Source organism: Macrotis lagotis, chromosome 6, assembly GCF_037893015.1.
Source record: "Macrotis lagotis isolate mMagLag1 chromosome 6, bilby.v1.9.chrom.fasta, whole genome shotgun sequence".
NCBI lineage: Eukaryota > Metazoa > Chordata > Mammalia > Peramelemorphia > Peramelidae > Macrotis > Macrotis lagotis.
The window spans coordinates 226,662,874-226,678,606 of NC_133663.1; the positions used below are offsets into that span (position 1 = coordinate 226,662,874).

The 15,733-nt window shown below is 34.1% G+C and overlaps 1 pseudogene; it reads left to right on the forward strand.

Annotated features, from left to right (window-relative positions):
* Positions 1–7,658, forward strand: part of LOC141492359 (uncharacterized) — a 67,436-nt pseudogene extending 59,778 nt beyond the window's left edge.
* Positions 7,659–15,733: the final 8,075 nt, after the last annotated feature.

Genomic DNA, 15,733 nt, shown 5'->3' on the forward strand with positions numbered 1-15,733 from the left:
AACTAGATGGAGAAATTTCTTTTCTTTGTTATTGGCCTTTCTAGGTCCTTTCTTTTTTTTAAAAAAAGATATCTGTTGTGGTTTCTATGGGAGAGTTTGGCTTCTCTATGACCCTTGACATCCATTTTAATTGGAAGTCCAATACTTATAAAAAAAAACTATTGCTAAGTTCATGTGAGTAGTCAGTAGCTGACTGAAATATTGAAATCTCATCTTGAGGATCTTAATCAGTGAAATGTGAACTTTCTATTTACAGAAGTGAAGAAAAGGTTGTACAATTCATCCACATATTCACAACCCTAGCTGTAGTTGAATCTTTTGGCATTTAGATTTTAAGAAGCTTTCCCACATGACCTTTTCCCCTAGTTTTTCATAGCTTACCTTTCTCAGAATCTCATTTTGGAGGTTCAATATATTAGAAAGTTCAACTCTATGCATTCTCTACATTACTTTTGTCTGTTTTCCCAGCACCTACTTCAGAATTTGGCACATAGTAATCTTTAACAAATGCTTGATGATTGATTGAATCATTTATTTATCAATCAACTAATAATAGGGTCTTTCTTTGAAATTTAGCAAGGTTAGTAGGCACTAGCTTCCAGAGTTTAACAATTTAATACCATAGGACTTCCAAAGCAGTATCTAAGAATGTTTAGCATTAAGTTTTCAACATGCCCCCAAGATATTTCCAATCCCCTATTAGATGGGTTTCTATCAAAATGAACAAATATCCATGCTCAAATCATTATCTGGGACCTATGAATCTTTGTAAAACATCTTTCTAACTGGATAGCATTCAGGAAGAATATGCAGAGATAGAGATTAGGGAGAATTTGTGTGCTGTTGTCTCACTGACACCTATACATTTAGAAAGAGAAGAAATTCAAATAAATAAATTAATCAAAACTGCTGGAAATTTTTCTTTTGCTTTGTTTTTAATTTTGTTCACTCAGAATTATAGCATTTTCACTTTGGAAGTCAAGCTAATTCTAATTTGGGCATCCACTAAGAAAATAAAATTTCCTTATTTTTCAGATGAAGAAATGAAAACTTAAGAGGTAAACTTTCAATTCAGTTTCAGTTAGAGGCAGGTTAAGTGACTGAGAGTAAAAGTATTAGGCCTAGAATCAGGAAGACCTAATTTCAAAATCCTGCTTAGACACTTAGCTGTATGATGCTGGAAAAGCCAGTAATTGCTGTTTGCCTCAGTTTCCTTATCTATAAAATGGGAATTATAATGTTGAATTCTATATAAATATCAGTTGCTATTGTTATATAAAATGTTAGATGATATTATTAATTCACCACATTACTCTGCCTCCTATGGCTCTAACAATCCCATCTTGCCCATAGATAAAGCCACTCTGAAGTCAGTAAAATTTAAAAAAATTATTTCTAGAGGATATGTAGGATATAAGGATTTATTAAACACTGGCTATGGATCAGACAGTTTGATAAGCATTTTATAAATACTGTCTGAGAGGTAGATGCCATTATTATCCCCGCTTCACAAATCAGAAAACTGAAACAGAGATTAAATGATTTGCCTAAGATCTCACAGGTTAAGTATTTGAAGTCAAATTTGAACTCAGTTCTTCCTGACTCCAGACCCAGTGTCACCTAATTGCCTCTAGAAAGGATTTAGATTTTTGAAGAATAAATGACTTTGAATTTATTTAAAGTTTATAAGCAAAGTGATTTCATGGAAAGAGTAGTCAGTAGCCTTTGAATCAGAGTGCCATATGTTTTAGCAATTTGTTAAATGTTGACCTCTCTCAATTTCATTTTTCTTATCTGTCAATTGGGAATATTGATATCTGTACTGCAAACTGAAATGAAGGGAGTAAGACTCATCTTCCTGGTTCAAATCTGGCCTCAGATACTTATTAGCTGTGTGATCCTGCGCAAAGTCAGTAACCCAGTTTGCCTCAGCTTCTTCACCTATAAAATAAGCTGGAGAAGGAAATGGCAAATCATACTGGTATCTTTGCAACAAAACTCCAAATGGGGTCACAAGGAGCCAGACACAACTGAAAAAAATGACTGAACAATAACAACAACAAAAAATGGCACATAATAAGCATTTGATGAATGTTTCCTGAATTTAAATGAAGTGGAAAAACAAAAATTTTCAGTCCTAGGTTTTTGTCATATGTGATATGGTCTATCAATGCTTCCCCTATCTTCTATTTATGAAGTTGATTAATATTTACATGACATACTTGAAAATTTAAATTCTTAGACTTGGACCATTGTAAGGATATTAGACAAGATGATGTCTAAGACAATTCTAAATCTTATAATTTTATATTTTAGCTTATAGATTTCTTTTGGAATTCTATACCCAAATATTAGTTATCCCATGATGTTTCATGTCACTTGTAAATTTGATAAACATATATATATGCCTTCACACAAGTTATTGATAAATGACTTGATGTACTTCACTAAAGAAAAATCCCTTTCCATGTTAGTTTAATGCATTCAACAACACTCTTTGGGTTGTCTTACAACCAGTTCCAACTGTACTCTTATCCAGCTTACCTCTCTCCATAGAATTCCAAAGAGAAGAGGTATCTTTAAGCTTTGAAAAGATCATGTAAATTATATATTGTCATTATCCTGATCTACCAGTCTAGTAAGCCTGTCAGAAAAGGAAATACTTAGTTAACCATGACTTATTCTAAATTAATAAACTCATGGGGGAATCTCACCTTTCTTTTAAAAGTGCTTAATAGTCATTCTTTGAATTATATATTTTAGAATTTTTTTCCATCAGTTATTAGTTTACAGATTCTACTTTCTACTTCTTCTTGAAAAATTAAGCTATTTGCCCATCTCCAGTTCTGTAAAAAATTCCCCAGAATTCCTTAAAGATTTTCAAAAATGGTTCAGTGATCACATCTGTAAATTCTTTTGATATTCTGGAATGTTGTTAATTTGGGTCAGGTGATTTGAATACATTAGATAACTAAACACTCTTGTGATCCATTTATTCACCTTGTTTCAATTCTCTGATAATAATTTAGTATTTTCATTTTTCATCCAAAGATCACATTCCTTGAAAGGGAATACAAAAGCAAATGGGTGACAAATGGAAGCTTAGTAAGTTGAAGGGATAAGCAAGGCAATCTTTACAAGGGCATCCTGCTCTTAATACTATGTTGTTTTTTTTAATTAAGAGAGTAGAAATATGAGGATATGGTAACTGGGGCTGTCCCTTCATGGTCGTAGATTACCTGTCTTCTCATGTTACCCAGTAATTTGGAAAGACTAGTTCTACAGTTAACCAAGCCCCTGTTGTAGGTGCCATTAGCTTGATAAGATAATGAGCATGCTCCTAGCTGTAAAGCAAAGATGGTATAGAAAATAAATGCTCACAATATTCATGAATAGCATCAGGTTCCAAGAATTCTTGAATTTTTTATGAATGTAGGGTAGGATGTAGGCCTCTGTTTGTCTTGGAGAAGTTCTAGTACCCTTCAGTGGTTAAATCCTATTTCAGAAGTACCTGTAAGGAGGTCTCCAAATGAATGATGAGAAAATATAAAGGCAATTCACGTTTAAAGTAAGGGTTGCTCTAGAAGCAGCAGTTCTTAATTATTTTTGGTCATGATGAATAAAAGAAAATATATGGAATTATTAATTAAGTTCATTATTTCAAAATTCAGTTAGCAAAAATTTTTGCCATCACAAATATAGTTATGATATGGTGATATATGTCTTTTAATGTAATGTATTAAGGGTATTTAAAATATAGGAAGGTTTAGATTAAATTTTATTTTTTAAAGACATCATCATGAAGTTTATTGTTGTTTAATGAGAAAGAACATTAAGTTGTGAGTAGTCTTTGATAAGACTATACTCATATTATGTTGGCTATTTTATCAGTTTTGAATTAATATGAAATGAAAACATCAATAATTTCTTTAAGCAACAAAGTTCCAGCATTGATATTACTTTACTGTAGATTTTTGTGTGTGCCTACATTGATGATTACAAGAACTGCTAAATTTCAATAAGAAGATAGGGAAAAAAGAGATGTAATCTTTTTTTTATTGCCGTCCAATTTATTCTTATCCAGTGTTCCTAAAGCCAGTCCACAAACTCTAGGTTAAGAACCCTTGTTCTAGATGGACCCCCATGAATTTGCAACCCCAAGTCTGTGATTCTTTGAATCTAACATAGTTCTGGTTTACACTCGAACAAAATCTTGTAAATTTTAAATTTAGACAAATCTTTCTTTTGGCTTCAGTTTCCTTAAATGTAGAATGAAGGAGTGAAAGATTTCAAAAATCCTGTACACATCAGAGTAGTTTATCTCAATAATTAGAAACAGATTAATCTAGTGTGCCAAACAATTATGAAAACATGATCTGTTCATGTGCTCAAAATTATTTTTATTATAATACTAAGATGTATCTGTTTTTAATATAGCATCACCAGATATAACCACGAGCTAATTTGTAACTAGCTCATGAGAATATTGTTAAGGTTTTGGTATGAATACATATTTGTATGTGTGTGTGTGTGTGTGTGTGTGTGTGTGTGTGTATCACAAATTGGCAACTGCTACAAATCTAGGCTTGATTTATTATTTGGTTTTGGTGATTATCTAGATTTAAGGAAGTGATGTATTAAATTCAACAGTGCATTATGCATCTTCATTTTAATTTTTTTGAGAATCAATTCTTAAACATTTAACAGTACACCACTGGTTACACATAAACAAGTGTTCTTTTGCCTGGAAAATAGCATGAAATGGAGTAGACATCAATAATTTTAGAGAATGTAAAGAAATGTTAAGATCAAAAAAAGTCTGAGAAGTCCTGGTCTTTAGTGAAAAGAGCCCTTTATTTAGAAACAGAGAACCTGATTGGTAGTTCCAGTTCTACTACTCATGAAACTTATGACCTTGGCAAGTTATATAGCTTCTTTGATCCTTCTTTTTTCCCTATCTAGAATATAGGGCTGAGTTAGGTGACCTTGAAGTCTCTTCCACTACTGAAATCTATGATATTAATTTTGTTTTTTACTTAGTTCTCATTTAGTTTTCTTTTTGGTCCCCTTAATGATTTAGAGTCAGTTCTCCAACCTTCTCTTGTCTGTCTTTCCCATATTTCCATCCCTCATCCCTCTGGACTTCTTCAAATCAAAAAAGAGAACAAAGCAATAATCACTTTTCACCCAAACTCCATAAATACAAACAGAAAAAAATAGCAAGAAGTAAGCTATTCTTTTAAGACAGTGAATTTTTCACAGTGCCTCTCTCCTCCCTCATGTCCAGCCTCCAGTAAGTGATGTGGTTCTGATTATATGAGTATTGATTCATCATTCAGAAACCTGCCTTGCCAGACAGACTCTTTACTCTTTGACCTTCATTTCTCAGCTTCTTCCAGCACCGGTGTTACTGTGATGGTTCTGTTTTCATAAACAGAACAGCAATTTCTCCCTGGAAAATACATTTTATACTTCTGATGAAACTTTTTGAAATGAGATTGCATCCCCCTTCTACCCACCAAAAGAAAGAAGGTAAAATTGTCTTGAGATTTTTTTTTCACAAAACAGACAAGAAATTGGTATTCAGGAATTCTATATTTCATTAGGTCTAGATCTTAAAAACATTTTAAAAATTTTACTCTAAATTAATAATTATATTTTACTTCTCTGGTGGATTGAGGTTGTATAATAATTATAGATGACAGCAGGGAATGTCAATTTTAGTTAATGAAATCAAGTTACCAAGTACTATCTCCAAGGGTACCCAGCATAGAAAATTTAAAAGGTAATCTTTAAGATTCTTTAAGAAATCAATTCAGACTATTCACTGGAAGGTCAACTACTGAAGTTGAAACTTAAAAACTTTTGACCATATAATAAGACATTACTCATTGGATAAGACTCTAATTTGGGAAAGAATAAAGGTAAAAAAAGAGATGGCAAAAAATGAGATGGATAAATAGTATCATGGAAACAATGAAAATTAACTTGGATAAGACTTCAAGAGATAGTGAAAATGGAAGGACTTGGTGCACTATCATCCATGGGGTCACAAAGAATTGGACATGACTGAACAGCAGTTTCATTTATTTTATAATGACCTTTCTCCACAGAGATCTTTTTAGACAGAAAGTTTGTGCTTTTCTTCTTTTCATTCAAGTATATGATGTACAAATATATAGTGGAAATATATTTTGACTTTATGTCAAGCTACTCCACTTGAATAACATTGTCAATAGGTATCTGATAGGTTTGAATAGTATCTCATTACAGAACCTAGCTCCTTCATTTAGATGAATGTTTATAGGAAGGTTTTTTTATTTTACTTAAAAAAAATTCCTCTGAGAGTTTCCCAAGTTCTCTGTTTCTGGAGGAGAAGCAGGGGGCTCTCCAAGTAATCAATAGAAGATGAAATGAAACCTAAAGAGGGAAAAGAAAAGGATGTTAGAAAAAAGGGGGAAGCAACAAGAAGTTCAAGAACTACATGCAGGAAGATGGCAGACATCTTACCCCAACTTACATTTCCCCACTGTAAGAAACAATTTAAATGATTAAAGTCTCATTTACCTAAGTGTAAGAAGATAGAAGTCATTCTTCCTTTGAATTCAGACATCACTGATTCCAAGGAAGCTTTGTTCCAAGCCCCAAAATCAAAGGAAAAACTGTAAAAATGTGATGATGAAGACACACATAAAATAAGCAAGAGAAGGGCAGCTAGGTTGTGCAGTGGATAGAGTACTGACCCAGGAGGTCAAGTTTGACCTCAGACACTTAATTGCCTAGCTGTGTGACATTGGAGGGGTCTTTTAACCCCATTGCCTTAAATAATTAAAATTTATGTAAAAGAAATGGAAACCTTATAAAGGCCAGACAGAGTACTAACATAGAAATGAGAACCAATGTGAAGACAAATGAAAGATATGAAAAAGCAAATTAAAATTACCCCCAAATGACACAGAAGCACCCTAGACCAAAGAGGGTGATATTTCCAGCTAAGAATGGGCATTTGCTTTCTGCAGCAAAAAAAAAATATTCAAAAGCAAAATTTATAATATATTTACCTAAATAAGGAGAAATTGAGATCAAGAATCTTTCAGAAATTTTGGGGGGCAACCGTTTTAAGCATTCTTCTACCAATGAAGATAAAAAAAAACATTATTCGTGCTTGTTAAATAATAGCAGTTTTGAGCTTCCAGGACAGAAGTTACTGACAAAAACATTAGACTTCCCTTTCATTATCTCTGAGAGTTTTCCAAGTCTTGATAGGAGTCAGAATCCTTATGAAACTTTACAGAGCAACGACAGAAGCCCTAAAACTCATAAACCTCACACAATAACTCTGAAACCCAAAGAAGAAATATAGGATCATGCTTCTCAGACAATTATGTAAATCTTTGTTTAAAACTCTCCAAACCAGAGGAATAGAGAAACATCTCAAAAAATACACAGAGAATAAAGAGTTCCAGTTTGGGTTAGAGGTAGCTCAAAAGGGTAGTTGGAATAAAGCGTCTAAAGGCAATAAATCACCTGAGGTAAAAGTACCAAAATTGAATTACATGAAAGATGGCCCTAGGAAGCAAATTGATAATAATAATGATTTAGCCACTGAGAAGACACCTGATTCTTTGTTGCTTTCAAGGAAGCTAGTTTGTAAATAGATGCAGATTTAGGTAAGTAGTCTCACTACTTTGGTTTTAAAAGACCTACAAAAAGGAAAATGGATTCAAGGCTCTAAACTAATCCAGAGGAGAGTAAAAAAAACCAATATTTTCAGAAGAGCATTTATTTTGTGTTCCTAAAAACTTGATCAGTGGTCATGTTGAAGCTACTGGAAGCAAGAACCTACCTATGTTTTGGGGACTAGAGTGGTTTCTAGAGCTCTATCCTGGGTATCTGTATCTGGGTATATTACCAGGCAGACCTCAGAAAGGGAATATTGAGGACCAGAAATACCATCACAGCTTCTCAGAAGTAGAAAGAGCCTTTCAAGTTCTTGTTTTGGAAATAAGCCTGATGAATATAAAGACTGGAAAACTTCCACCTTGGCTTATGATCTTCATCTTCTCTTTAATGGAGCTGTTGGGAAAAATACAAAAAGCTTGGCTTAGATACCCAAAATATATCAGCTTGAAGAAGGGTAGCATTTGGTGGTATCACCATGCTCTGTGATCAATACTCCTTCCTTTGCTGCATCCAGACTTGCTAATTCCTGAAGTTGTAGTAATGGCACAAACCCCGCTGATCTAGAGATCCTCCATAGCGTGACAAAGTCTACTGATAGATTGGGAGAAACACTGGGAGAACCACTGCAATTTATGTAAAATTTTAAAATTTCAATTTGGAAGAGGGGAGAAATTTCTTTTTTTTAATTTTTAATTTTTTAATTTATTTACACATTACTAAAATAGTCTTGTTGTGAGTGAACATAATCCCACAAAAATTAAAAATCTCACAAGTAAAAGTGAAAGAAAAACAATATGCTTCAGTCTGTGTTTCCATACCATCAGCTCTGTCTCTGGGGTGGATTGCATTCTTTATTGTAAGTCCATTAGAGAAGTAACTTCCATATTTTTCCACAGTTGCTGTTGCTGCTTGTAATTCCCTCCATCCATTTCTGAGGGGAAGAGTATCTGAAAAACATTAGTACTACATGTGTAATTTATATCAGATTGCTAGCCTTATACCCATCTTTCTGTTCTTGTAGGTACCAAAGGAGAGAGGCTTTGTTACCTAAACTGCCAAAGAGAGTCTTTTTTACAAACTAGCTTTCCTGAAGGTAACAAAGCTTAAAAAAAGGGGAGGGGAAGAGGGAGAAAATTTGGAACTCAAAAAATTTTTTAAATGCTAAAGATTGTTCTTTCACGTAATTGTAAGAATAAATAAACTATAATTTTAAAAAATTCCTCAGTTCCTCTCCTGATTCTTGCTTCTGACTGATCTTTACCACTATGTCCCATTGTCTTCTCCTATTCAAGGGCCTTCATCTTGAGAAGGGGCCTAAATGGACCATCCCTCATTTTTCTTTGGATGTAGTTTTGATTCTCAGATTCCACTATCGTGCCCTTTACCTAACCCTTCCTGCTTTTCAGTCCCCCTTTTATATCATCTTTGCCTCCTCAGAAGGCACATTCCTTGATGGAATGAGCTGTCTTTCTATTGATTTGTATTGATAATTAGTACAGTGGTTGTTCCAACCAAACTTAGCACTTAATAAAGGTTTCTTTACTGTCAGACTGAAAATTCAACTTGTTAAGTCCTGCTAGGCGCTACTGGTTTTGCTGTATGAACAAAAGACTTGTTCAGACAAATAATTTTACCTGATTTTATTAAGTCATTTAATTTTTCAAAATGTCCTGGGTATTTGGAAGAACATAAGCTTTTATCAGAACTTAAAAATTGAATGGGGGTGACTAGGTGGTGCAGTGGATAGAACACCAGCCCTGGAGTCAGGAGTGGCTGAGTTCAAATCCAGCCTTGACACTTATTAATTACCTAGCTGTGTGGCCTTGGAAAAGCCACTTAACCCCATTTGCCTTGCAAAAGCCTAAAAAAAAAATTGAATGGCCAACCTAGCATACAATTATATGTTTAAAATGGTCCATGCCATTTTGTAATATCTACTCAAAGCACAGAGTTTTTCCTTATCATTTTTGGATTTTCAAAAAAAAATCTTTTGCTTTAAAAGATGACATTGGATTCTGATGAATAGGCAAGTAGGTTTTGCTCTACAGTACTTCAGGTTTAAAAGATAACTTCAGTGTCATGTAAATAAATGCTTGCTATTTTGTTGGATTTGCAATTTCTCTGGAAGAATGGAAACACATTTATTTATTAAATGCTTAAAATGCTCCAAGCCCTGTGCTAAGTTCTGGTGATACAAATAGAAAATTAAGGCAGTCCCTGCTTTCAAGTAGCACACACTTTAATTTAGGGATATGGTGCATGTAACAGAGTTCAACTGAGGGGTAAATGGAAAAAATTTCTTAAAGGTCAGAAGAGTGCACGGCAATACCCAGGAGTGGATCATCAATTAAATGGTGGTTTCTGGTGTAGCAACAGTCTAGTTGGATTTTGAGAGAAGTAAGTTTTCTTAGGGGAATTTTTTCATGAAACAGACAGGAAATTGGCATTGAGGAGTTCTATCTTTTGTGTACCACAATCTTCAAATCACTTTGTATTTTGTTCTGAAATAATTTAATTTTACACGGATATTTCAGAGAAATGGTATAGGAGAAACACCCAGAGATCTCAATACTTTTTTCAGTGGAGTCAGATAAATAGAAATACCCAGAAACAGGCAGGGTATGCAAATAGACCTGGAGGGCTTCCATTTTATTAGAAAGTGTAAGCCTTGGTAATTTCCCTGCCAAAATGAGCAGTAGGAGAAGCTAGATCAATAGTCCTGAGCTCAAATCCTTTCTCAGATACTTTCTAGCTGTGTGATCCTGGATAAGTTACAACCTCTACTGTCTCACTTTCCTCATTTATAAAATGGAGATAGTTATAGCACCTATCTTGCAGGGTTATTGTGAGGATCCTATGAGATAATATTTGTAAAAGTGCTTGGGATAGTGTCTGGCTATATAGGTACTATATAAAGGATTAGTCATTTCCCCTTCCCCTCTCCCCAGTTCAACTTTTATTCTCAGCTTTTGTTTGCTGAAGTAGTTTTCTCTTCCTTATACATCACAGTGTGTCTATGATGGTAGAGCCCAAAAGTGGTAGCTACCTTGACACTGATGGAGAAAAGAATTTTCCCTCCCCCCAAAAAATCACGACTATTTTATTTTTTCATGTCTCCATTGTCCTTCTTAAATGACCTCAAAAATGTGGCTATATAGAGCGCCGGACCTGGAGCCAGGAGTACCTGAGTTCAAATCCTACCTCAGACACTTAATTACCTAGCTGTGTGACCTTGGACAAGTCACTTAACCCCATTGCCTTGCAAAAACCTAAAAAAAGTCAAAAACATAAAAAAGAATGATCTATAATGATTGAGTTCCTCACCAAATTTTCTGTAAACATTTTATTCCTTTCCACTACCACTTACTGTTTTTGAGGTGATAATGATCATAATCTTCCACTAATCAATTACAAATGAGTTTATATTTTAGAATTATGTTTTTCTTTGTGTAATTAAACAACCTTTACCATGGAGTGAAATGCCTGATAGATGTACTCCATTTTAAAAATGTTTTTTCATAATTTCCAAAGAACAGTAAGATTTCATTTTCTAAGAAGGTAAATTCAAAGAAATGTTATTATAAGACAATCAGTTTGAGAAAAATTGATAGTATTATACTACTGGCAATTTGAACTTAGAAGGGATTTAAATATCACTCAATCCAATCAGAATAGCTAGGTAGTATAATGGAAAGAGCACCAGACAAGGAGTCAAGAAAACAACTTCAAATCTAGGCTTACTAGCTAAGTCGCTTAACATTGTCTCCATTTTTTTCATCTGTAAAATGATCTGGAGAAGGAAATGGCAAACTGCTCCAGTATCTTTGCCAAGAAAACTTAGGGTTAGAAAGTCTTACTTAAGTCTCTCATGGGTTGTTGTTCTTGCAAATTCATTGCAGAATGGAAATAAAGAAGCTACATAAGAATTATAAGGATCTCAAACCCTATAATTTTCTCAACCTCAAGTTCCTCTGGCTTCATTTAATGAAAGGGAATGAGGAAAGTAAGAAACAAAAGTGGAATTCATGCATCCATAATCCCTGGTTCTAAAATATTGCCTTTATTATGGATATGAGGTTGGGAAATTTACTGTCACATATCATCAGATTATTGAATTTGTTCATAAGTGTCCATTTCAGTTTGAGATCCTGATTCAAGTTTATGAATAGGATCCAGAGATCATAAGGAAGATGCTTCAAAACCCCAATTTAGTTTTAGATATTATCATTTGATAAAAAATGCTCTCTTCAAAATCATCAATTATCTTTTAATTGCCAAATCTAGGGACCCAATGCAATCTTTTTCTTTTCTATATATATACTCTCTCTGTGATCTTATTAGCTCACATGAGTTCCCGAGTCTTTCATCATTAGCTACTTTCTATTCACTTCCATTTGATTCTATTGTAGTATCTCAAATTTAACATTTCCAAAATAGAATTCATAATATTTATCCATAAATTGATTGCTCCTAAATTACATATTTCCATTGAAGACATTTCTATCCTTCCATTCATCCAGAATTGCAAGTTGTATAATCTGTGAGTTCCCTCTCTCTCTCTCTCTGTTTCTGTCACTCTCTCCTTTCTGTCTCTCTGTCTCTCTGTGTGTTTCTGTGTGTGTGTGTGTGTGTGTGTGTGTGTGTGTGTGTATTTCTCTTTGTTTCTGTCTCTCTTCTTTTATCTCAACATTATCTCACACATCTGAAGCCTTCTCTCCTCTCAGAGCAGCCAAGACCCTAGTTCAGGCTCTCCTTATTTCTCCCCTGGACTACTGTCATAGCCTCCAAACAGATTGCCTTGCTTCCAGTCTCTCTGATCATTCATTCATCTTCTTCCCAGCTGCCAAATTGATATTCTTACAGCATTGGTCTGAAGAGGCTGAATCCTTGCTTAAAAAACTTCATTCTTATGAAATGTACAGTGGATAGAGTGCCAGGTTTGGTGGCAAGAACCCATTTACTAGCTGTGTGATACTGGACAAGTCACAATTCTCTTTGCCTCATCTGTAAAATGAAGGAAATGGAAAACTGCTCCAATGTATGTACCAAGAAAATCCCAAATGGGATCACAAAGAATCAGACATGACTGAAATGACTGAACATCACCACCAAAATTAGTATTATCATCTCAATTTATAAATGAAAGAAAAAAATGCTGAGTGGTTATTTGGCCAAACTCACTAGACCAAGAATTGACTCATATCTTTTTTTTTTTTTTAGGTTTTTGCAAGACAAATGGGGTTAAGTGGCTTTCCAACAGCCACACAGCTAGGTAATTATTAAGTGTCTGAGGCCATTTGAACTCAGGTACTCCTGACTCCAGGGCTAGTGCTATATCTACTGCACCACCTAGCTGCCTCCTGAATTCAAATCTTTTGACTACAAATCCAATGTTAATTTCCATTACAGTATGTTAATTCCCAATGTTTCCTTTTTTGTATATTATGAATGCTATGATGACATGGCCACTTTCTTTCAAGATTCTATCTTAGTTGCTTATAATTAATTCTAGCATAGCAGTTCCTTGTGCCTTCTGACTTCTGCAAAATAAAATTGTCAGTAATGAAAGTCAAGAATTTATCAGATGCTGTCTAGGAATAAAATGAGATTCCCAAGAGGATCAAAACCTCAGATGACTGTCGTATCTTGCCACTGTGTTCATTTCATCATTTATATTAAGGAAGCATCATTAGTCTATAGCAAGCCATGGAGAACAGTCCAAACCAGATTAAAAATAAAATCAGGAAATATTTAACGAAATAAATACAAATTCAATATAACATGAATAATTTTAATTTGTGGTTTCCAAGTCAATATGTATACCATTTCTATTTGAGTTTGATATGATTAGCTCTCCATAACAAAAAGCTCTTATTCTCATCCAATAATCTCCACCAGGACCTCACTTTCAGATTTGTATCTTTCCATGTAACTATATAATATGTTGACATACAATGTACTTAATTCCTGTTCTTTTAACTAGATGTTTCTTTTATAATAATTAGCTTTTATGTAGTACTTTCAATTTCACAAAGTAATTTGAAAATATTATCTCATTTTATTCTCACCAAAACCCTGGGAGATAGGTGTCATTATTATTCCTCATTTACAGATGAAAAAACTGAGATAGTGGTTAAGTCACTTGAGCAGGGTCACACAAGTAGTCAATGTTTGAGGCACGATTTGAATTGTGGTCTTCCTGACTTCAGAACCAGCACTGAATCCATTGCATCATATCACTACCTTTGTTTCTTTTTCTTTTTTTTTTTTAGGTTTTTGAAAGGCAAACGGGGTTAAGTGGCTTGCCCAAGGCCACACAGCTAGGTAATTATTAAATGTCTGAGACGGATTTGAACCCAGGTACTCCTGACTCTAGGGTCAATGCTTTCTCCACTATGCCACCTAGCTGCCCCTACCTTTTTTTCTTTTAAACAAAATTAGCTTGCCTATTTCCACATTCAAGTTAGGAATCCCAATCTACTAAATTTTACTGTTACCTATATGTTTTTATCTCCTTGTGATAAAATATTAGGTTTACTTTGTTTACTGCTCATACTCAAAAAGTATGGTATCATCAAAAGAGGCAATATGGCATAATAAGTAAAGAACTGGACTTATCCTCAGAAAGTATGAATTTGAGTTGCAGCTCTGTCACATACTAGCTTTGAGATTTTGAACAAGTGTTTAAACTTTGTGAGCCCCAATTTTTTCATCTATAAAATAGACATGACCACTTGTATTACTTACTTCACAGAGATTTTGTGAAGATCAAATGGGAGGATCACAATTGAATAGTTAATAAAAAAATAAGGTGCTATGTGAATTTCAGTCCTCATCAATTGCTATGAATCAGAAAACTGTTGAGTGACATGGAAATATGTTGTTATATGTAACAATAATATATTTGGGAGTTAAGAGGCAGAGTGGGATAGTGTATAGGAAGCTGGTCTTTAATTGAAGATAACCTGAACTGTCTCTGATATATCATGGCTATGAGGTGAAGTCCCAGGCAACACTCTAAGACTACAAATTGACAATCTGCTTTGACAGAGAAAATTTTCTCCTTGAGAGGATCCCTACATGGATAAAATCATAGGTTCAGGCAAAAAATCAAGTCAATTCAAATTTCAAAGCTCTAAACAGGAGTCATTAGTTTCCTTATAGTCTCATTTTATTCCCAGATATGATAAACTTCTGTATCATAGTAGGTATCTTCTAAAATATCTTGTTTGAGACCTTTATCTTGACATTTTCCCTCCCTCTCTATTTTCCATTTAAAACCCTAATGATCAAATCAACAAGTGCTTCTCAGTTACTAATGAGGAACACACCCTGTTTCTTCCCAGGAGCTCACCACTTTGGTATCATTAAGCCATGATCCAGAAAACTGAATGCTGACTTTTGAAATGATCTGTTTAGATAGCTTGTACTCCTCTCATATCCTTCTTTCTTTTCAAAAGAAACAGAAGTTAAAAGAAGAAATAAAAACAGTATCTGTCCCTTCACATATTCAGTTTTCTATATAGGACTTTCAGAGCCAGCAGAGATACACTTTTGATGTCTTAGGATCATGCGGTCATACATCTAGAATTGAAGGCACCTCAGAAGACATATAATACAACTCTATCACGTGTCAATAAGGAATCTGAGACTCAGAGCAGTTTAGTGTCTGGTCCAAGGTCACATGGAAAGTGAAGTATCCTTTGGTGGTAATAATGATCAGAAGAAATCTTTTTTTTTCTATTCCACTGCATTAAGGAAATGCTTACTTTATTTCTTAAGTTTAGAATTTTTTTTTTAAAAGAACAAAGGGGTGGTATCCAATGGCTTTACTAAACCTTAGGTAGAGTGCTGGCCCTGGAGTCAGGAAGATCTGAATTCAAATGTGACCTTAGTTACTTATTAGCTGTGTGACCCTGGACAAGTCACCTCACCCCAATTCTCTCCCCACCCTTATCTTAACCAGCTAGTAATAATAAAACTACATATACATATATATGTATATATATTTATTTATATATGTATATATATATATATTTATATATATAAT